The sequence below is a fragment of the Amblyomma maculatum genome, chromosome 1 (assembly GCF_055883805.1).
Source record: "Amblyomma maculatum isolate TAMU_Amacu chromosome 1, ASM5588380v1, whole genome shotgun sequence".
Classification (NCBI taxonomy): Eukaryota; Metazoa; Arthropoda; class Arachnida; order Ixodida; family Ixodidae; genus Amblyomma; species Amblyomma maculatum.
Genome location: NC_139344.1, coordinates 253,316,497 through 253,341,255, shown reverse-complemented (window position 1 = coordinate 253,341,255; position 24,759 = coordinate 253,316,497). Strand labels below are relative to the sequence as shown.

The 24,759-nt window shown below is 43.2% G+C and overlaps 2 long non-coding RNA genes across 2 annotated transcripts; both read left to right on the top strand.

The window, feature by feature from the left end:
• Positions 1–486: 486 nt before the first annotated feature.
• LOC146206253 (uncharacterized) lies at positions 487–6,782 on the top strand. Its single transcript, XR_014704414.1, has 2 exons — positions 487–803; positions 2,375–6,782. It is a non-coding gene; the product is annotated as an uncharacterized LOC146206253 (long non-coding RNA).
• Positions 6,783–9,679: 2,897 nt separating this feature from the next.
• LOC146206252 (uncharacterized) lies at positions 9,680–15,356 on the top strand. Its single transcript, XR_014704412.1, has 3 exons — positions 9,680–10,494; positions 11,106–11,200; positions 13,708–15,356. It is a non-coding gene; the product is annotated as an uncharacterized LOC146206252 (long non-coding RNA).
• Positions 15,357–24,759: the final 9,403 nt, after the last annotated feature.

Here is a 24,759-nt window from a genome sequence, read left to right as displayed (position 1 = left end):
GGGTGGTGCAGTGGTATGACGCCCGGCTTCTGTGCCGGAGTACCCGGGTTCGAACCCGACCTCGGCGGCTGCGTTTCGAAGGAGGCGAAACGAAGAGGCGACCGTGTGCTATCCGATTTCAGCGTATGTTAAAGATCCCCAGGTGGTCGAAATTACTCCGTAGCCCTCCACAACGGCTCCTCTTTCTCTCTTTCCACCTTCTTCCCTTCCCTTACGGTGTCGTTGAGGTGTCCACAGAAAACTAGTGAGACCGTTATCGCGCCTGTCCCTTCCTATAAGTCAATCAGTCACGTGTTTGATGTGTGTTGCTGTGTGCTCTTTGATCTTTTTTTTTTTTATTTCGTGCATCATGTTTTTGTTTTTTTCGTATGTTGTGTTGCTGTGGTTTATTTCTTTCTTACGACCGGGGCACCGACACCATGCCCACCCGATAAAAAGGGAATGGTCAATGGTCAATAGATCATCATCATCATCATCACACTGGGCAAAATGACGGCAATATTGAGCACGTAACTCGTCCCTGAAAATCGCATTGCTGTTCCTTGTTTGTGATGAAATTTGTATTGTTTTGTGAAAAGTGGTCGCGTTTATGACGGTTCACGCTTAATTCTGACATGATTCAAGCATTCAAGTGCATCAGGGACTACCAGACCGAAGTTCAGGCGCCTGCGTCACTGAAGGTCCTCAAGAAATCGTGATCAGCTGACAAACGTGTTTACAAAGTCTACCCTGGAGAAAAGCGACGTGTTTGTCGCCGATGCTTCTGAGAGACGGAAGCACGTTGGCACTACATATTGCTACAGGTAAGGACTTCTATTTCGCCATTCGTGAATGCAAAGGCACCGCTCATCGGGCGAGCCTCCGGTCGTCGCGCTTGTTGCCGCTGTTTGATAGCGATCAGCTGTAAAACTTTTTTTTTTTTTTTAGTCTACAGTACTTTTTTCGTTTCCGAGTATAATCTGAAGCTATTCGTGGCGCGATAGGTCATCATGATTATTAAAAAAACAAAAACAAATGTGGATTTGATGAGAATTGTAGTGTGCACGAGAGTGGGTTTAAATTAACGGCGCATTTCACTGACTAGTGCAACAATTCTTTCGTGAATGATGGTGCCGCTTGCATTGCTCGGTATCAGTTTCAGCAGGAAGATGTCTTGCGTTTACACGTTATGTCGCTAAGCCGACTGTCTGTGTCGTGCCCGTATGCATTTGCTTTCCTCCAGAGTGCGAGCGTGATAAGTGAAGCCTTCGAAAAGCCTGCGTGCTCCGTCGCCTCTTTCGGGTGTGTATCTACGTCTAGGCTATTGGATACCATAAGCTCATTCTCTAGCGAGGTCCTCGGGAATTTTCGCTCACGTAGACAGTCTGTGACCGAGACGCTTCTTAGTATAAATACCGTATTGTGTCGTATTCACACGCTGCTCGGCCCGTCTGGCGTGTGTCTATCTTTCGACGAAGTACTTCCAACCCAGTTACAGGGTTAAACGAACATAAAAAAGACGCTAAGAAAATTGCTAAAAAGGCAGACAGGAAAGTAAACCATAAGACTCTGCTTTCCGTTGTCCTGCATGGTTCGTCAGCCTGACTTTCGTCTTGCTCTTTTGATGCTTGCACCAGAAAAGTGATTTAACAATTGAAGTGAAAGTGGAGTTATTATGGCACCTTTGGCTCCCCTACTGTGCACTCTACACAGAAGTTATCATTCGTGGCAAGGCACACGCCCTGGATGTGTGTGCCTTTATCATTCAGATGCCTAAATCATTTGGACCATAACATGTGTTACATGGTATCTCACCCATTACGTTTTGATGGAATGGTTTCAAGCTAAGGGATTATGGCACCGCTGGTGTAGGATGGGTGACAAGAGAGTTCTTTATTTTATTATTTTTTGGCACCAGCTTCTGAGTTTGGAATTTTTCTGGTTACATGATATACAACATGTTCTCTATGAATGCAAAGTAAAATTAGGAAGATATTTTAGGAGAGAAAAAAAAAGAGAGTCTGTTTGAGTAAGAATATACTTCTGCACATTTTCGGAGCTAATAACTCGAGCATGGTATAAGAGTCACTTGCCCTTTCTTTAATGTGTTGGACCTTTTTACTAGACAGTAGAACAGCATGTGATTGTTATTTTTAATCTGTCATTTTAAACATGTTTCTTAACATATTACATATCTTTGGTAAAGGAATTTAGTCATTATTTCTCTAATTTCAGTTGCCAATTCCTGTGTGAAGTTATTCTATTTGCACGCTGTTTCCAGAGGTTTTTATTTTTTTTCATAATTTTATGTTCGTACAATTCCTATGAACCATATAGCGCTTTCATTTACTGCTAGTACTTTCCATTATTAAGACTGTGCTTTTTAACAATGCAGCTGAAAAGGCCTGCTGTCCACATCAACCTACTTTGCTGAAACTTCCAAGGCTAAAGAGCGTCTGCAGAAAGCTGCGAGAGGACCGGTGGATGCCTGTGTGTGGTGCACGCGGTGCAGAGCGTGACAGGAAAACAGTAGAGTCTATGACACTTAAAATTCTCTTGAATGGCTCAGATATCAAAAGGATTACTTCACTGCAATTACTGCACATACCATCTTTACCAGACAACAAGGCTTGCTTCTCAGCCACCTAGCGTATCCAAATAACACCCCTGAAGACTATAGAAGATCATATAATTCGAGGAAAAGGGTGCTCTTTACCTTGTAGAACCTTAGAGCTTGGAGGTAGCATAGTGCTGTAATGCATGACTAAGAAATAAACATTGATGCTTCATCAATTTTTACAATCTATGCATCTGCAGCCTGTGCAAACACATTTTACGCAAAATGCTGATCTGACATTTATCCGTTGCTTACTCGAATCTCAAAAGCAAACCTATTTGTAATCTAGCCACGATTACTTGAACGCCAAAAGAAACTTTCATATTATTTTCGTACAAAAATGGCTACAGATAAAAAAAAAACCGAGTTGAGATACATAAGATAGGTATCACATTACTCCAGTTTCATATCTGTGGGTGCTGTGCCCATGAACTCTCAAATTAATGTGTTGTGTTTTATGGCACATAGTCACCTAAGGCTATCATGCGCCAAAAGCAAGGTTTAAAATCTGACCGTGGCTAAAGGGCTTTAAAACGTTATTATAGGTTGTATAACTTATTACAATACTTTGCTTATTTTAGGAACGAAACTATGCAGGAAGTGTCAACGAGTGACCTATCTCCTAAACGTAAGCTTGGGTGGAATGGTATATGTTCACTGTAAAGTCTGTCATAGGTCTTCAAGTCTTGTACAACTGATTAGGATGTGGCTGATTGTGAGCACCTCTCCACATTCTTCACAAGTAGTCTGATCGTGTTCCGTTAGTAAAACGTTATGTGTAAGATGTGTGTGACCGATACGAAGACGACATAGAACCACTTCAATGAAACACACTTGGTGGGTACATGTTTTCCATTCCTCTACAACGGGCTTCAGTACTTGTAACTTATTGTTCATTTCTTCGTCCCATGAATCCTGCCATTTCTCTTTCAATTTTCTTCGTATAGATTTTATGGCATCTTTATGAGGTACATTTACTCGTTCTATTTTTGCATTTTGGGCGGCTGCAGCACATGCATCAGCTCTTTCATTTCCATTTATCCCTATGCGACTTGGAACCCAGCAGAATTTAATTTCGTGTCCCCGTGTTTCAGCTGTTCTTATGCAATGTATTATATTTCCTATAAAGGGTTGTGTTGCATTTCTGGCGTGTAATGCTGTGGTCACACTAAGTGAGTCTGTGTAGATTATAATTTTTTCAATGTTGCACTTTACTACCTTTTCCGCAGCTAAGGAGATGGCATAACATTCGGCAGTAAAAACTGTTGCACACAGAGGTAGCTTGACTGTTTTTTCTAGTTTTTCTTCTAATACACCACTGCCAACATAAAAAGTTGTTTTAGAACTGTCTGTATAATATGCCTCGTGGTTTTTGTACTTTTCCTCATAGGCTAGGAACTCTTGTATTATATGATCAGGTGGTGGCTGCTTTTTACTAAACTGTGTTAGTGAGAGGTCGCATACAGAAGCGAAGCTGTACTAAGGGACAATTTTTGTATCAAGTATGTTTAGTTCCTGGCTTATTTGTTCAAAATATGTTGTCAAAAAGTGTTTTAAATGGGCACTTTGTGACTATAGAGTAGCAGAGGTGTTTTGGGATGGACCTTATTTTTAGCACGTAAGCACACGTAAGTATTGTTCTTCTGTCTGGGAGGGGAGGTTCATTTGTAGAGGTAGCTTAACTGTTTTTTCTAGTTTTTCTTCTTTTACACCACTACCAACATAAAAAGTTGTTTTAGAACCATCTGTATAATATGTCTCGTGGTTTTTGTACTTTTCTTCTAAGGCTAGGAACTCTTGTACTATATGGTCAGGTGGTGTCTCCCTTTTACCAAACTGTGTTAGTGAGAGGTCGCATACAGAAGCGAAGCTGTACTAAGGGGCAATTTGTTCCAGACTATTGGCAACGTGTGGAAGTTTATCAAGTATGTTTAGTTCCTGGCTTATTTGTTAAAAACGGAGAATTAGTGGTCTTATTGCTTGAGGCTTGTTGTTAAAAAGTGTTCTGGATGGGCACTTTGTGACTATAGATTGGCAGAGGTGTTTTGGGATGGACCTTATTTTCAGCACGTAAGCACACGTAAGCATTGTTCTTTGTTTGTTTCTACATGGAGGCGATTTACAAGGGATGTTCTGTATGCGCCAGTTGTACGCCGCAGGCCAAGGTTTTGCATAGGATCTAAATGCTTTAAGTAAGGGGGCCTTCTTGACCGATACACGACACATCCGTAGTCCAGGGAAGAGCGTACTACTGAGTGAGAAACACGTAAAATACATGTTCTGTCAGAGCCCCTGCGTTTGTGTGATAGTACTTTCAGTATGTTCAGGGATCGGGAAGCTTACTTTTTGAGGTTGTTGATATGTGGCAAGAAAGTGAGCTTCTTGCCAAAGTTACACCAAGAAATTTGTGCTCGTTTTTTATTGGCAGTATTGTTTCATTTAGGTGCAAGTTAGGGTCGGTTTGTAACCCTCGTCGCAGAGAGAATAGAGCAGCCACTGTTTTTTGTGGTGAAAACTTAAGTCCATTTTGATCTGCCCATGTCACTAGCTTGTTTATGGTAAGCTGCACTTGTCTTTCACATGTTGATACATTGGAGGATGTGTATGTGGTCTGTAGGTCGTCGACATACAGTGAATACATTACAGATTTCGGGATTATTTAATTTAAAGAAATCTTTTTTACCATAAAGAGAGTTGTACTTAATATACATCCTTGTGGCACCCCATTCTCCTGCATATACTTTCTTGAAAAAGTTGAGCCTAAGCGCACACGAAATATATGATTCGAAAGGAAGTCTTTTAGACAGTTCAGCATTCTACCACGGATGCCCAAATCCGCTAGGTCGCGAAGGATGCCGAACCTCCATGGCGTATCGTAAGCTTTCTCCATATCAAAGAAGACGGCAAGACAGTGCTGCTTATGTATAAATGCTTCATGGACCGTGGTTTCAAGGTAGACTAAATGGTCTGTTGTAGAACATGCTTTTTGGAAACCACACTGGTGGATGTCTAGAAGTTCCCGAGATGGAAGGACAAAGGTTAGCTTAATATTTAAAACACTTTCAAATAATTTTGCAAGGCAACTTGTAAGGGTTATATAGGTCTATAACTACCGGGGGCAGTGGGTGGCTTTTCTGTCTTCAGGAAAGGCACAATAAATGCCTTCTTCCATGTTTCTGGGATCTTTCCATGTACCCATATCTTATTGAAAAAATTCACAAGGGCTCCTATCGAAGGTGTGGAGAGATGTGCTAGCATTTCAAGTATTTCGTTCGGCCCAGGCTCCATTTTTTTACCCGCAGCTAGAACGGTATTTATTTCTTGTACTGTGAGCAAGGAGTTGTAAGGTTTATTTCCACTCCCACTTGTTGGAAGTCTTTGTTTTTCAGCTGAAGTTTTGTATTTTAAGAAGGATTTTGTGTTGTGTAATGAACTTGATACTGAAGAAAAGTGTTCGCCTAAAGTGTTGCCTGTTCTTCTATGCTCGTTTGTGTGCTGGGATCTGTAAGAAATAGAATTGTGAAAGGAGAGAAGGTTCCATCAAGTTTACGAACTTGCTCCCACATTTTTTTTTATGTGTTTGAACTATTTATGGAAGATAGATATTTTTGACAGGAAGACCTTTCGGCATTGCGGCAGACATATCGTGCTTTGGATCTTGTGTGCTTGAAATTGATTAGATGTTTATCTGTGGGGTGCCTGCGAAAAATTCCCCAGGCTTTGTTTTGTTTTCTTCTTGCTTCTTTACATTCTCACAAATACCAGATCTTGTGATTTGTTTGCACAGCTCCTGGGGACTGCGGGATAGCTAAGTATGCCGCAGCTATGATGCAAGTTGTAATCTTTTCATTAAGCTCATCCACGCTGAGGTGATCTGATTAAATGTTTTCGAGGTTAGCATTTGATTGAAATAATGTCCAGAAGTAATGGCCTGAAATAATGGACCCACCATTGTTGTTTGTTAAGCGTGATGGGTGGTGAAGGTGCTAAGCTGATTGTGACAGGGAAATGATCACTCCCCTGTGAGGTGTTCTGAACATCCCATTTAAAATCTGTAAAAATTGATGGTGAACTGAAAGACAGATCTAAGCAGCTCATTGCTCCAGTACTTGGCAAGCAGTAAGTAGGCTTTCCAGTATTGAGCAGGCAAACATTGTTGCACAAAATAAAATCTTCTAAAATATGGCCCCTGCTATCAGTTTGTTTATTTCTCCAGAAAGTAGAATGTGCATCAAAATCTCCAACTACTAGATAAGGCTCTGGTATCTGTTTAAGAAGTGATTCCAGGTCATGAAGTGTGACATCAGAATGGGGTTCAAGGCATACAGAACATAATGTTATTGTTTTGTAGTGAAGGATAGTGATCGCAACAGCCTCATAATTAGTTTTGAGGTCAATTTGATGAGTGGCAACTGAATTCTGAATGATTATAGCAACACCTCCGGAGAGCCTATTTGCTTGCTGTCAATCGCAGCAAAAGATTTTATACTTTTTTAGAATATTTGTGTGTTTAGACCCTAGGTTTGTCTTTTGTAAACATGGAACAACCGGGGGCAAGTGAATTTAAAAGATCGGTTGCATCACTGTAGTTCCTAATGAGTCAATGGCAGTCCCAGTGGGCCAGAAATGCTATGGAACTAAAAACTTAGGTTTCCGGATTGTCCAGTTCTGTTATTTTATTTCGCTCTTTTTTTTTCGTTCAAGAGAGTGCCACCGCTCCAGCGGTGGCAAGTGAGGAGTAGTATTCATCGCCTGCTCGGAGACGCTGGAGGTTCGCAGACGAGCTGCGGGAGCAGAGATTTCAGGCTTCTCCTTCCGCAAAGAAGCCTTTTGGGCAGCCGGTTGAGGGGCCGGCGGACCCTGTTTCTCAGCTGATAGGGCAACTTACGCTGTCCCTGTTTGAGACGGAGGTGGTCCTGCTCGAGGCACAGCCTGAAAAGGAACCAGATCCAAGTGTGGCGCGTTGCCCCGCCATGCCACTTTGGAGTAGTTTGCTTTCGCTGTGAAAACAAACGGGTTTGTGTCTTTGATTCTTTAACGTGCTTCTTTGAAGCTGATGTTTTAGTTGTTTTCAGGTTATAATTTCCTCTTCTTTTTTCCATGACTGGCACGACCTAGAAAATGTGGGATGGTCACCCTCGCAGTTTGCGCAATGCGGCGCAGCAGCACGGGCATCGGATACATGATCCTTTGCAGCACATCTAGCACATGTTTTGTGGCTACGGCAACTCTGTGAGCCATGACCGAAACGTTGGCAGTTAAAGCAGCGTCTGGGGTTGGGTATATAGTGTCGAACATTTACATTGATGTACCCTACTTCAATCGATTCAGGAAGTTGTAAGGTTGCAAAAGTCAGGCCAATGTGTTTGGTAGGTATTTCCTTGTTGTCTTTTCTTATTTTAAATTTGTGCACGTCAGTCACATTTTGATTTTGTAGTCCCTCTAGCATTTTTTCCTCTGTGAGGTTCAAGAAGTCGTTTTCGGATATCACTCCACGGAGAAAGTTCAGAGATCTGTGTGCAGACACTGTAATGGGGGTTCCCCCTTTTCTGGATTTTCACTGTGAATTATGTGAAACTTAATGAAATCTTTTGGGTTCTTGTAGAAAAAGTCAGATGCTGCTTCGGTCCGCCTATTATAGGGCGATCATTTGGTTTCATTTGGTTTTGAGGAGGGATCCATAAAAAGTGTGCTGTTCGGCCACGGTGCCAGCCACCCACCATGGAACCCAATAAGGGGTTGGGGCAGGAAATTGTGAACAAGTCCTGCCTCCGCTAGCTGTACACCATAACTATAACCTAATATGGGGCAACACAGGGTAATTACTCAACACACGGTTAACCCTCGCCACCAGGAAGTGAGGAAAAACCAAAAAGAGAGTAGAGGACAGGAGAGTTGTATGATAGAAGATAGGAAAGTGAAAGATGGAGGTGAGGATAGAAAAAGGCGACTGCCCATTTCCTCTGGTCAGGTCGGAGGTGCCATCTGTGGGAAGCGTGGGCCAAAGTGGTGTGCTGCCTCCGCCGAGGGGCCTTAAAGGTTCGAACACTCGGCATCAGCTCAACCACCAGGATCCCTTTTCCCCAAACACGGCGATGCCACGCTCAGCTAAGCGTGGGTGCTCAGGGTCCATGGTGTCGCACAGTAGACACAAGCACCTGCTTTAACAGGTGCCCCCTGCGGCGGAACTGGTACAATAAATTCAATTATGGAGCACTTTAATGGTAGGTAGGCGACACAACTCACCTGAACGCCATCTGAAATAGTTGGTTTTTATTTTGCAGTGATGATTATTGTATATTGTGTGAATATATGCTTTGACAGTGCTGCATTCTAGGCTCCTAAAGACTTGTTTGCAAAAGTGTACTAAGCACAAACCATCACAGCTCCTTCACAAAAACTGTCAGGCTTTGTTCGTCCACACTGGGAGGAGGTAAAAGTTTTTATTCGGGCACCAGATCTTCAGTAAAGTAGTTCACAAACTGTTAGACTGCCAAACTAGCCTCCCTGGAGCTAAATATTGTGCTTATCTATGGTTGTAAATACTTCATAAGTTTGTACATTAAAGCACCAGTGCACATAAGGTTTAATTCTGTAATACATACAGTGACAATTTTTCAGTTAAACATTTTATAGTATCTCACGCACCCCACACGTTGTAGTTAAAGGCCCACTGTCCACCCTCCGGTCGAAAATATTTTCTTCCCCGGTGACTGTGAGACTTCGCCCCTGGAACGCAAGGCCGCAAAATGTTTTTGAAAAGAGTAACTAATAACGCAGTTACAGCCACCGCAATCACCCGATTCTATCCTGCATCTCTCCTTCCGTTACCTGTTACCTTCGACACGCTGAAAACACGCTGGCGCGATGTTCTTGTGAGTGCGGGGAAGGCGCGGCGTGTCCGCATGACGACCATGCTGAATGACGTTTTGCGCCGTATGCGCATCGTACGGGGCGGCGAAACGCTTACGTTCGCGATGCGCGCTGCGCGAGCGTTATCACCGCATCCTCGAAGACAGTTCTCGCGCATCACTCTCAGTGGGACCATCAAACGTGCCGCTTGAGGATGCCGCGGACCTCGGACACGCTCGAGCCGTTGGCCAGCGCAGTAACAGGCGAACGCGCGTGTTGAGCGTCACGTTTGCGGACGGTACGACGTCTTCGAAACCCGCGGACATCCGCAAATCGTTTAGCGAGCATTTCGCGGCCCCCTTTTCGTCGCAAGGCCTCGACCAGGAGGAGCATTTTCAAGAAGCTGTCGGCTCCTTCTGTGCGTCGCTTCCTCAACTTCCAGAAGACGTATGTTCGACACTTTGGAGGAGGTGCGGCTGTACGGTTGCTTTTTTGACCCGCTCCGCACGCATGCGACCCGCACGTTTTCTGCCTCAAGCGGACGGGGTGCGGAAAGGGTGCTGTACGATCGTTTTGCTGACTGCCGGTCAGCCGGACGGTTCCAGCGTCCCGATTGGCGCGTTCGGGCGTCGCCTTCTGTCCAATACCATCATTCTCCAACTGCTGCGTGACGGCGTGACCACCGCGGAGCTCTTTCGCGTCTTCCTTTCTAGCGTGCTGCATCTCGGCTGTGTCGGAATCGCCATGGCGTGGTTTTTGTCGAGGCTTTTGGTGTGATCGATGGCTCTCGTCAGCTACCACATGAGTAGCAGTTCAGCAGAGCGCCTGACTACCTACATGGCCGCCAGTAGCGATGTCAATTGGTCTTTAGTTGCTCAGTTCATCGCCGCCGACGTAATCCACCAGCAGCAACGTAAAAGGCGTAAGCCTACAAAACGTCTTTTGAGAGATCGGCGTCGACTCGGCGAGTATTTTACGTTGGTGCGGGACATGAGAAGCGAAGACGGCACAGGCTTCTTCCAGTACTTCCGCATGTCTGTGGAAAGGTAAGTAGTACATGTTCATATCATCCTTGCCTGTATTTCGCGAATTTCTTGAGCGCAGTACGCCGGAGCAGGTAGTGTGCTCGCGTCAGGGATGCATGAGATGGGAAGTGCGTTTTCATCCGTCAGAGCATAGAGCGTGTGAAAACTTTATTACTAAGTTTGTTTTACTCATAACTATGAAAGAGACTGGGAATGCAAACGCGGTTACATTTGTGCATTATTAACCTCAACGAAGCCTTTAAACGAAGCGAGCCAAAGGCGCGGAAGTGCTCGTCAATGAAAAAAATAAAGTATGGACATCAATTTCTTGCCTAGTTGGTTCTATTATTATTGTTTTTTTTTTTTGTGTGTGTTTTTTTTGCCTCAGCTTCGCGGTAATTACCTAGGCTCACCCGATACGAAGGAGTACGGCCAACATCACGTTCATGAATTTCTCAGTCAGTAAAAAGCATGAACTAATTTTAATTTTACCCGTGGCCGCTGTAGCATATCGCCCTTGTTACTCAGCATACATGCATCTGCCGTGCTTTTTTGCGTACAGGAAACGTGGGGTTGTCTAACTCATTTTATTCAATAGACAAGGGTTTCATTATGCTGTTGTTATTGTGCAGGTTTGACAGTCTCCTAGAGTTAGACCTCTGATTGAGCCACTCAAAGCCTCAATGGTCAGTTTGTCAGCTGGGGAGAAGCTGGCATTCATATTAAGGTAAGCGTGTTTTTTTTTTGTTTTGTTTTTTTACAGTCCAGTGACGTGTAAGTAGCATATACCATGTGCAGGTGTATGCAATGCTGTCATCTGTTTAAGGTGCATCCACATTTTAATCTCTTTAGTTATTGTACCGCATGTATGAAAAAAAAAATGTATTGTTTACTTGTAATTCACAGTGCACAGCGCCTCATGGGTTTTCTTGTTCTACTTGTGTGCATAGTCACAGCAGTACTAGTAAGCTTTTTAAGTGCTTATGGTTAGTTCCTGCATGTAATCATCCTTTCAGCATTTCAACATCTGCTCAGTCAAGAAGGCAATAATGTCATTTTTGATTATGTACTAACTTTTTATTGTGGCTGTAAACATTCCTTTACATTTGTGGTCAATTCTATATTTCAAGTATTGCCATGTCTAGTACACCATGTGCTTTTCGTGAGATCTCCCAGTTTGTTTCTTGATTGCACATACATTATTTTACAAACAATGCAAGACATCCATCAACCAGTGCTAAGTAGAAATGTGAAAATATGTTAGAATACTGTGAATATTTGCTTCACTGTTTAGCTTGCTGTCAGTATTTTGTAGTCAAGCGGTTCCAAAGCTGCTAAGAGGAAATGCTGAACGCTGACAAAATTTCACAGCAGAATAATGCTGCAGCAATTATAGTAATCAGCAAACACAGAAAAGTAGTCAGCTCCCCTGATTTATCTTATTATCTTAGGCTAAAAAAAAGGGTATAAAAATTTCAGGCCACCACATCATGCTGAACTAATATTTAAGCATACTTCTAGCAGTATGTTGACCATGGCCTATTGACACAAACGGCTCCCAGCTGCAAAGAAAACATGTAGACTTGCTTGAATTTTGATTTAGGTGTGATGATCCTAAGTAAATTACATCTCCATAGCTTGATTGCATGCCTTGAATGTCAGAGTCTATTGATGACTTTTTTTGCAAACATACTGCAATTTTTTATGCATGGCTCGTCCAACATCGAATATGTAGATACTGAATACAAGGAAAACAAAAGGCCATATATTTACATAGCATGTAAAGGGACTGTGTAAGTCTAAAAAACAGTCCGATAATAAAATATCTCATGACAGTGCATTGCAAATTTGCGTTCTCGTAAGGGAGCAACAGGTCTTAATACTGTTATTTCAATGTAAGGTGGTGGAAAACTAATATTTATGGATTTTTAGTCCTCTGTTGGGGACTTACATGCATCCAGCACATTTACGTTACTTCCTTTTATAAGGTTTCACACTCAAATGTCCATACATTAATTTCCTTTGGATCCTCGTTGATCAGATATTTAGATGCCCAACCATATAGTGAGAATCTGCACTTTTATATTTACCAAGTGTAAAGCTGTATACATTTTGCTGGCTTTTTACAAGGCACATGATTCCATTTCTCATGTATTAATATTGGCAGAGCATATCACATATACTGGGCCTAGCTCACATTCTCAAGCTTATGGATGGGTGAGATAATGTTAGTATTTGCATCAACCAAGCATTCAGTGAAGAACTGAAAGCTAGAATACATGTCATAATCTTTTGACTTCTATAATCTGAGTCGTTTTGGGACATTTAAACCCTACAAACCGAAACCAAACAGTACAAGTAAACAAGAGCTCAGTGGCCTGGCTCGGTGCTGAGGAAACTCATTGCCAAAGTGCCTCTGACTTCAGGCATTGCAGCAAGTGTGTTCCGAGATTTGTTTGCATGTTCCCTTGTTTAGTTAACAGAAACATTAGTGGTGTGAATGCCAGTGGCACTGTACTTTGTGTTCAAAGTAGGCACAACCTATACGAAAGAAAAATACCACTGCCAAGCCTTGCATAGTCTCGTTCTTCGACTACTGCTCCTTGCCCTCAAGGACTTTTATGACATCAGATCAGCTCTGAGATATGAAGCAAAGGGGGCAGGTGTAGTAAGACGCCGACTACGCGGATTCTTTTATTACAGCTAATGATTGGTTGCTGATGTAGTGATCTGCTGACTAATAGAATAATAATTCCAAAATTCTTCGTGCTTGTACTAAGTACTTCATTCTTAATCAAAGAGTGGTTCCATGCCTATGTATTGCCTGTTTGAGATTGTGCTTGCATTTCATGCTTTTCAACAATATGAACTAGTATCTCACCACCATATCAGCTCGGTGATGGACACTTACTCCTGAACTCGAGGATTTGTATTTGATCCAGGCTGTGGTGCCTACTTTTCAATTGAGGCAAAAAGCAAGGCGCCTGTGTACATTGCAATGTACACAGGCGAGCCCCAGGTATTCAACGGTATTTAACGAGCCCCAGGTATTCAAAATTTTCGGACCCTCCTAACCTAACAGCATCCCTCATAACCTTGGTTCACTTTGCAACGTTAAACCCGTAAACCAAATTATAAACTGCTTCACTGAATGACATCTGTGCCTAAAAGTTTGTTCCATGTACAAATAGTGCTTTGCATTGGCCCTACTCACTGGGTTTCCTATTTTTGCAGGTACCTGGCACACGGTTCCACGTTGAGGATTATAGCAAAGTCGTACAGGATCTCCGACTCTATAGCAGGCCGTATTGTGAGGCAAGCATGCATTTCCTTGCGGCAAGTTCTTCAGCCCTTGTATCTCCCAGAGCCAACCACAGCTGACTGGAGACGAATAGCTTTTGAATTTTAAGACCTTTGTAATTTTCCAAATTGTATTGGGGCAATTGATAGGAAGCACATTAAGATAGAGGCGCCTGTTAACTCTGGAACAGTGTTCCACAACTACATGGGTGGCTTCAGCACAGTTCTACTTGCTGTGTGTGATGCCAGATATCGATTCATTAAAATAGACATTGAGGAATGCGGTTCTCGTGGGGATGCTGGCCTCTTCAACAGCTGTGAACTGGGGAAGGAATTCAGAGCGGGCTCTTGGTCCATACCAGAACCAAGGCTGCTCCCAGGCACCTCTGTAGAACTTCCTTATGTCATAGTTGGGGATGAGGCCTTCCCACTGTCTTCAAATCTCATGAGACCCTTCCCAGGAGCAAGCCTGAACTCAGAAAGGAGGATTTTTAACTATAGGCTATGTCGAGCAAGGCGTATCGTAGAGAATGCCTTTGGCATTTTGGCTAACCGGTGGAGGATCCTTCGTCAGGAAATCAGGGCCTCTACGAAAACGGTGGATGCAATAGTATGGGCCACTGTGCTTTTGCATAACTACCTGAGGACACTTGATGACGAAGAGGACACCATTTTTCAGTATTGTTCCCCAGCAGATGTCGACAGGGTGGGAGAGGATGGGCGAGTAATTGATGGTGAATGGAGAGCTGATGAGCGCACAGGTCCTGGCTTTACACCTGTTCGCAGGTGCAGCAGCAACAACTATGGAGCTCAGGCAAAGGCAGTGCTAGAAAAGTTCGTGCAGTACTTTCTCTCTCAAGCTGGACGTGTGTCATGGCAGGACAAAGTACTTGATGCTGGCATTGTACTTCCAAAATAGCAAGTTACATTTACCTTGAACGTGAACATGGTGTAGCCATTGTCGAATTCCGGCCTACATTTTATTCAATAGGCATTTTCAGGTTAGCTCACGTTAAAGCTAGACAAAAGGATTGAGACCTGGCCCACAGCTTGCACTGCAGTGAGTGGTTTCCTGAAACTGGTTCATGTGCTGCATTTAGGAATTCAAGCAATTTCCGGTTTGCAGTGGCAGCACAGCGCTAGGACGCGACATGTGTTGACCATTTGTATGCTGGGTGAAAATCTCTTGAATGCCTAACAGTTCTGCTGTTCTGCTGCCGCTGCCAGGTTCTGGTCTGCATCTGGTTCAGCAGGCCCTCTCATAGCGGTCTGTTTGATCCAGGCCCAGACCAGCCAGTGATGTTTTATGTACTGGCTTCGCTTCAGAGCTCTCACTGTGCTGCGCTCGTGTAAATGTGTGGCCTTTGGCATTTATAGCAGCTTCTTCATTTATTTTTATTTCATTCCTTTGCCTGTTTGTGCTTGTGGTTTTCTGTTTTTGTTCTATGTTTCTTTTCAGGTGACTTCAGACTTGTTCAAAAGGCAGCTGTGAAGTTTACAGGGGCGTTGCAGCCTGCAGTGCAGTCATGTGCATATCCTAACCGGATATATATGTATATATATATATATATATATATATATATATATATATATATATATTTATATATATCCGGTTAGTGAACATATATACCCAAGCAAGCGGAGGGGAGGACAGCCGTCGATGTAGCTTAGTTGGAAGAGCACTGAACACGACATTCGGAGGTCGTGGGTTCGACTCCCACCATCGTCGCGTTGTTTTTCCTTCCGCTTTGCATTTAATGCTCTTTATTCCAGTAATCAACACACGACAACATTCCCGTAAATGTCATCATCATCATCATCAGCCTGATTATACCCACTGCAGGGCGAAGGCCTCTCCCATATCTCTCCACTTAACCCGGTTCTGTGCTAGCTGCATCCACTTGACCCCTGCGAACTTCTTAATCTCATCCGCCCACCTAACTTTCTGCCGCCCCCTGCTACGCTTTCCTTCCCTTGGAATCCAGTTTGTTACCCTCAGCGACCATCGGTTATCCTCTCTTCGCACTACATGTCCTGCCCATGTCCATTTCTTCTTCTTAATTTCCACTAGAATGTCGTTAACTTGAGTTATTTCTCTGACCCACTCTGCACGCTTTCTATCTCTTAATGTTACCCCTACCATTTTTCGTTCCATAGCCCTCTGGGTTGTCCTCAACTTAAGTAGAACTCTCTTGGTTAGCCTCCACGTTTCAGCCCCATAGGTGAGTACAGGCAAGATGCAACTGTTGTATACTTTCCTCTTGAGCGATACCGGTAAGCTGCTAGTCATAATCTGCGAGTGCTTGCCAAATGCGCTCCATCCCAATCTTATTCTTCTTGTTATTTCCTTTTCATGGTCCGGATCTGCGGTTACTACCTGTCCTAAGTAGATATATTCGCCTACTACTTCCAGTATTTCGCTACCTAATGTAAACTCCTGTTCCTTCCCGAGGCTGTTGAACATTACCTTAGTCTTCTGCATATTGATTTTCAAGCCTACCTTTCTACTTTCCCTGTCTAGGTCATCAATCATTATTTGCAGTTCATCTCCCGAGTTGCTTAGCAAGGCAATGTCGTCAGCAAATCGCAGATTACTGAGGTATTCTCCATCTAGCCTTATCCCTAACTTCTCCCATTCCAAGTCTCTGAATACTTCCTCTAAACAAGCTGTGAATAGTACTGGGGAGATTGTGTCTCCTTGCCTAACACCTTTCTTTATGGGAATTTTGTTACTTTCTTTATGCAGAACTATGGTTGCTGTGCAGCCACTATATATATCTTCCAGCACTTTCACGTACGGCTCGTCTACCCCCTGATTTCGCAATGCCTGCATCACCGCCGAGGTTTCAACTGAGTCAAATGCTTTTTCGTAATCAATGAACGCTATGTATAAGGGCTGGTTATATTCCGCGCATTTTTCTATCACCTGATTGATGGTATGGATATGATCGATAGTAGAGTACCGTTTCCGAAACCCTGCTTGATCCTTTGCTTGATTGCAGTCTAAGGTTGTCCTGATTCTATTAGCGATTACCTTAGTAAATACCTTATACGTAACAGACAGTAAGCTGATTGGTCTGTAATTTTTAAGGTCCTTAGAGTCCCCTTTCTTGTGAATGAGGATAATGTTTGCATTCTTCCATGCTTCCGGTACCGTCGATGACACCAGGCCCCCGCAGGGGGCACCTGTTAAAGCAGGTGTTTGTGTGTTTTGTGCGACACCACGGACCCCGAGCACCCACGCTTAGCCGTGCGTGGCATCGCCGTGTCTGGGGAAAAGGGGATCCTGGTGGTTGAGCCGATGCCGAGTGTTTGGACCTTTAAGGCCCCTCGGCGGAGGCAACACACCACTTTGGCCCACGCTTCCCACAGACGGCACCTCCGGGCTGACCCACCCGGGGGAAATCGGCAGTCGCCTTTTCCTGTCCTCCACTTCATCTTTCACTTTCCTATCTCTTTTCTCAGCACTGTCCTGTCTCCTCCTCACTTCTTGTTTTTCCTTTTTTCTTGGCGGCGAGGGTTAACCTTGTGTGGAGTAGCTACCCTGAGTTGCCCATATTTGGTTATAGTAGCGGTGTACTGCTGGCGTGGGCAGGACTTCTTGCAAGTTCCTGTCCCGTCCCCTCGTTGGGCTCCATGGTGGGTGGCAGGCACAACTACCGAAAACACAAACCCTTTCATGGATTCTTTCTCCCAAACAAATGATCGCCCTCCAAACAAACGAGGGCGGACCGATGCTACAAGCCATTTCTTTGTGAAAACAAAAGAGACTTTCCCAAAGTTCCATGTCATACATAGCGAGGAGCTTGAAAAACCCGCTCGAAAAATCTCCCCTTTCATAGTGTCAAAGTGTCTCACTAAAGACCTGGGCCCTGGATATAAAGTATCAAAACTTGCAAATGGTGACCTCTTGCTAGAAGTACAAACCAAGTGCCAGTCCTCCAACCTGAAAAACATTGTGTCGCTTGGGGACATCCCTGTCGTCATCACTCCCCACCGATCCTTGAACATTGTAAAAGGAGTAATATCTGAGATAGACTTCATTGCTCTCACTGAAGATGAAATGGCAGAAGGACTAGCAGACCAAAACGTCATAGCAGTTCACAGAATAAAAATCCGAAAGGATAACAAGGAGATCCCTACAAAACATCTGGTTCTGACTTTCAATAGCTGCACCCTCCCAGAGTCAATTGAAGTCGGATACATCAAAATAAACGTCCGACCGTACATCCCAAATCCGAGGAGATGCTTCAACTGCCAGAAATACGGCCATGGTTCGCAAAGTTGCCGTGGCCGCAGAACTTGTGCGAAATTTCTGCGAACGACCACAACTCTGATAACTGCACCGCAAACCCACGCTGTGCAAACTGTGAGGGGGATCACCCCGCATACTCTCGATCCTGCCAAAAATGGAAAGAAGAAAAGCAGATCATTACACTAAAAACAACAAAGAACATCACATACAAAGAGGCACGTACTCAGTACAACAAAACCAAGAACGCATTTCAGTTCACAGCGAAACCAAATCTCGCCGATGTGGTGCGACAGGGCGGGGCACCACAACGGCCTTCGGCACCTACCCAGACCTCAAACGAGGCTGAGGTAGTGCCATCCCCTGCCCCGGTGGAAGCAGCTCCCGCTCCTCCACCACCCCCAAAACAGGCTACGCGTCCCTCAGGGTCGGCGGGCCACAAGACCTCCGCCCACGAGGCAAGGTCTAAAAAGAAAGAACACGTGCCTCTGGCACGTTCGTCCAGCACCTCAGACGAGGTAATGGACATAGGCCAGGACAGCTCTTTGCCGTCTTCGTCACAGAGACGGCAGAGCTCCTTGGAAAGAACCAAAACAGACAAGGCCCGAATCACGGGCCCTGGAAAAAACCTAACTTAATTTCTAAGCTTTCAACAAAATAAGATGGCATTCCTGGTACAGTGGAACTGTAGAGGACTTCTAAAGAATATTAATGACATAAAAGACATTCTAGATACAGCCTCGCCAGTTGCACTGTGCGTACAGGAAACAAATTTAGGTTGCATGCACTCGAATATACTGAAAAAATATCAAGTCTTCCGCCGAGATCGAGAGCAAGCAAGCAGGCTTTCGGGTGGTGCGGCCATCATATTGCAAAGTGGAGTTCCAGCTCAAGAACTGAAATTAAACACTCCCTTAGAAGCTGTAGCAGCCACAATAATTGCCTTTAAAACTCTTACTGTGTGTTCTGTCTATCTTGAACCAAATCTTAAAATAACACTCCATGATCTAGAAAACCTTTTTTGCCAACTACCAGAGCCCTACCTAGTAGTAGGAGATTTTAATGCACACTCCCCTTTGTGGGGAAGTGAAAAAAGTGATACACGTGGACAGCTTATCGAGGATTTTATTCTTAGTTCAGACATTTGCTTATTGAACTCCTGTAAGCCCACGTACTGTTCACCAAGGTCAGGAAAAATGAGTTTTTTAGATTTGGCTTTTAGTTCACCTTCCCTTTTTAATGATTTTAAATGGGATGTTCTGAACAACCCGTATAGTAGCGACCACCTGCCAGCAATAATCAGCTTATCATCCTCACCATCAGTCATGCCGACCAAACCGAAACGGTGGAAACTTCACTTAGCAGATTGGGAGCTTTTTAAAGTAGAGGCGAATCTAGGAGCAGTTTTCTCAGATGCCCTTAGTGTCGACAGAATAAATGAGTTGTTCACGACTTGCATTATCACTGCCGCTCATCTCACCATTCCACAGTCCTTAGGTGTGGTGCGACAAAAACACAAGACGTGGTGGTCTCGGGAATGTAAGGAGGCCAAAAAGCGACAAAATAAAGCATGGGGTGTTTTCCGAAGGTACCCTACACACGAAAATCTTACAGCTTTTAAAAAGGCCAAAGCTAAAGCTCGATACGTCCGTCGCAACTCTGAAAAAGAATCCTGGCAGAAGTATGTCACGTCAATAAATAGCTCAATGACGTCTAAGAAAATGTGGGAACAAGTTCGTAAACTCAGTGGAAACTTTTCCCCGTTTACAATTCCCATCCTCACAGCCCCTGGTATTCAGACTAGCATAGAAGAACAGGCCAATATACTAGGCGAACATTTCACACACGTTTCAAGTTCGTCGCACTACACAGAAACATTCTTAAAATACAAAAACATAGCTGAGAAACAAAAACTCCCAACAAGTGGTGGCAGAAATGAATCATATAATAGTTTTATTACACTCCAAGAAGTAAAGAACGTCCTTGCTGCTGGAAAACAGACTGCGCCTGGCCCTGACGAAATTCATTACGAAATGCTGGCTCATTTATCTGAATCCTCTGTAGAGGCACTTGTGAAATTCTTTAACAGAATTTGGACTCTGGGTAAACTCCCAGAGGCTTGGAAACAAGCTGTTATTGTTCCGTTTCTGAAACCAGGAAAGCCGCCGACCTCAGCGGGCAGTTACAGACCCATAGCTCTGACCAGCTGTTTAGCAAAATGTTTTGAAAGTGTTTTAAACATCAGACTAACTTTCATCCTAGAATCTCACAAACTTCTTAATGTTCATCAGTGTGGTTTTAAAAAAGGGTGCGCAACGACCGACCACTTAGTGCGTCTTGAAAATACTGTCAGGGAAGCGTTCATACATAAACAAAATTGCCTGGCCGTTTTCTTTGACATGGAAAAGGCATACGACACGACTTGGAGGTTCGGGATCCTACGCGATATAGCAGATTTGGGCATCCGAGGCCGGATGCTAAATGTTCTGAAGGACTTTCTATCAGGTCGTTCATTTCAAGTACGTCTCGGTGCCACCTTCTCGAGGAACTTTATTCAAGAGAATGGGGTACCCCAGGGGTGCATTTTAAGTACAACTTTGTTTATTGTAAAAATGAATTCTATTAGCAAGGTAATCCCAAAATCCATTATGTTCTCGCTGTATGTCGACGACCTTCAAATAGCCTGCACATCCTCAAACATATCAATTTGTGAAAGACAAGTACAATTAACACTAAATAAACTAGACTCATGGGCTTTTAAAAATGGGTTCAAATTTTCCCCACAGAAAACAGTGGCAGTAATGTTCTCGCTGAAACGAGGTATACAGATCAATCCCAAGCTACACCTAAATGGGATTGAGTTGCCAGTAAAGAGCGAACATAAATTTTTGGGTGTAACGTTCGACAGAAAACTAACATTCCTGCCTCACATAAACATCCTAAAGAGGAAAGCCATAAAATCTCTAAACATACTGAAGGTTCTCTCTCGGAAACATTGGGGGTCTGATAGGGCGTGTCTTCTACATATATATCGATCTGTTGTGCGGTCTAGCTTGGACTACGGGTCCATAGTCTACGGGTCAGCTAGACCATCATATTTAAGGAAATTGGACCCGGTACATAACCTAGGTTTACGCCTTTCTTGTGGCGCTTACAGAACATCCCCTGTTGATAGTCTGTATGCAGAGACGAACGAGCCTCCGCTGAAAGATAGAAGGGCTTCACTCACATGTGCTTATGTCCTTAGAATAAGATCACAGAAAAAACACCTCTGCTATCCAATAGTCTCAACATGCCGCTCACGAGTAATTTTCACAAATAAACCACAAGCAACGAGGCCACTGATAATGCGTTTCGAAGACATTTGCAGTGAGCTAGAAATTCTGGACACCTTGCCCGACACTGCACCAAAAAACAGGCCCCTACCCCCATGGTACAAACTTCCAAATGTCTGTGATCTCACTCTAACACGCTTCAACAAAAGCCAAACTCCTAAAGAACATATAATACAAGAATTTCGCACAATAAAAGAAAAGTACAGTAATTATACAGAGTTTTATACAGATGGATCAAAAACTTCTACTTATGTTGGCTGTGCCGTAGTTGAAGAGAACTGGGAACAAATAATTAGGCTTCCTCAGTGCGCATCAATTTTTACAGCTGAATCTTATGCTATCCTGACAGCTGTAGGAAAAATAGTGAATGAAGGCATTGGGAACAGTGTCATCTACACCGATTCGTTGAGTGTACTGACGGCTTTAAATCACAGAAATGCTGCCATGCCTCTAATCGGTGACATAATACATAATGTAAAAATGATCACAACACAAGGACATAACATAGTGTTCTGTTGGGTCCCTAGTCACGTAGGCATTGACGGCAATGAAAGAGCAGACAAATGTGCTGCACTTGCCCACAACAAATTGATTCAGAAAGCAAACATACCACATAGTGATTGCTTGAAATTAATAAAACATAAACAGATGAATAAATGGCAGTCCAGATGGCACAACCAAGAAAATAATAAGTTGCGTCTCATAAAGCCTGTACTAGGAGAATGGAAATCGAGCACACATCAACAACGTTTTATGGAAGTGATAGTATGCCGTCTTCGTATTGGACATACTCATCTTACACATAACTTTCTGCTAATGAAACATAACAAACCGACCTGTGAAGAATGCGACGAGATACTCACTGTAAACCACATTCTAATTACATGCTCAAAACTTGAGGCACTACGGAGAAAACATTTTACCATATTTTACAATCATACCATCCCATTTCATCCCACCTTGCTTTTAGGAGAAAGAGCACTTGTAAACCTAGCATCTGTTCTCAGTTTCCTAGAAGAAGGAAACTTTTTAAATAAACTATAGATTTAACATTAACCTTGCTCTTGGCGCATGATAGCCTTAGTTGCTTATGCGCCATAAAACCCAACACAACACAACACACGATGACACCAGGCACTGCGTAAATGTCAACAGTATGAATAATAATAAAAAAAAAAAGTTTGCCTTGCACTCTGAGACTGTTCGCTCCTTTAAATGCTATATATATATATATATATATGGTGATGAAGGAAGTTGTCAAGCAAATCGACGACTGATATAGGTATATCTATATATATATATATAATATTGCATGCAAGCTAGACCATAAGCATTCATACAGCATATGTACACACACATATACCGATTGTTATGTGGCGGTATATATAGTTACTGGCAAATAAGGAAATTATGTGCAGTTCACTACACACTGCGTGCTTCCTGCAGTATGTTCTAGCTGCTGACCCAAATTTGCTCCACGGGGCTCATTGTGCTGCTGTATGAAAATGCTGGTGCGATTTACTGTCAGTCGAGAAGCATATATCTTTTATCACTTCCCACAGATAACAATATTAAATAAAACATCTCGTGTAATGTGTCTAACAGAAGCTAGAATGTTCTCTTAATGTTAACTAATGTACTTCAAAAAGAAGGTCTTAAAGATACTGTCATGTACCCCCCCCCCCTCTCTCTCTCTCTCTCTCTCTCTCACCATCTAGCTATTAATTTTTATTTTTCTCCAGATAGCCCCCTTTTTACCCCAGATGGCTTCAATGCAAAGTCGCGCAGAACAGCGGGAGAGTTGTCCAGCGGAAGCGCGTTTTCTCGTCGTGGAAAGGGCAGGGGACGAAAAAAACCTTATGTGGTGACATGTTCAGCCTATCGCATACAGAAGTTGTGCTTAGTCATCTATCAAAGAAATGTTTTTTTAGGCATATAGATGCGTATATCCAGCAGGAAATAAAAACAAAGCAACAGAAAGGTATTCTTGAAGTGACAGCTGAAGAAGGATGCTGTGAAAGTTCAAGATGTAAATGAAAGGGCAACAAAAACAAGGAAGTCTAGCCCGAACTGGCCCAAATACAGCCGGGAAAGGTAGCAAGATATGGAGAGGGATCTACAGGTGAATAGCCTCAAGTGTGAACAAGTGCAAACTCTCTTTGTCCACCCCCCTCCCTCCCCCCTTTTCATGAGGACAAAAAGTACAATATGGAACAGAGGTGTGAAAAGGAAATTGGCAGACCTAAGGACACTACCTGAAGAGCTAGCACGCATGGGCAAACAGCTTATTCCCAACTGACTGATTACTTGGGTGCAGTTCATTTATGATACGTGCAAGCTAAAGCATCAGAATTTCAGCAATATGTGTAGCAATTCCTATGTGGGAATAGAGGCTGGATAGTTGCCAAGGCTGGCAATTAAGGTATATTTACATCACCTGCAGTTTGCCCCTGTTGTTGCTGCATATTTGTTCCACAGGGCATTTGTGCTGCTTTATGAAAGCATTAGTTGTTGGGTAAATGCTTTATTTTCTGCTGAGAAATTACTGTGCAACTAAACACATTATTTTAATTCAAGAATTGCAGAAACAAAATCAAAGCATATTGTGTAATGTGTTTAAAACAGAAGCTGGCATGACATTAACAGAACTAAAGGAGAGCCTTGGAGTGTTTTATACACCAGTTGTCCTAGCTTTCAAAAAAAGCTTGTGTGCCTATAGCTAGCCCACTAGCTAGGCGCACCAGCTGTGGCTGTTGAGGATTACCTGGCTCGAGTTTCATTATGCAGCATTCATTATGAACCCTTTAATGATTAAGACTATACAATTACCATTTCAACCATTGGCTTCAAGAAAAACTAGCATCAATAGAAAAGCAGTAAACTATCTTTAAAAAAAAAAAAGCTGACAGAAATGTGTGCACCCAGGTGCTATTTATTGTGCACTTTTTTTTTTCATGATCTTGAATGGGAACAAGCACAAAACGAAAACTTCTGCATAACAGCAATTCCACTGCAATGTCCCGAGACTGAAATGCTCTCCATGATGTTTTTCATGTGCCCTGCGTGAAAGATATGCATGAGCAGCTAGTCAAATGATAGCTATGGTTGGAGGTTAGTAAAGTTGTGTAAATCGTACCTTGGTGCAAACATTGCACGTAACTCTATTTCTAGACTACTTACAACTTTAGAATTGATGCTTTGTTCCTGAGGCGATAAGTAAAAAATGCAGACTGTGTTTTTGCTAATAGGATAAATAAGGCAAATGAAAAGCCACTGCAGGTATGGCAGACTAAAACCCCTCTATCCTTAATTAGGACAGACAACTAAACAGTTTTCAGTTGCTTTCACTAGCCTAGGTCACTCTGCCGTATTTAAAGGCTTGATTGCATTTAAGCTTTC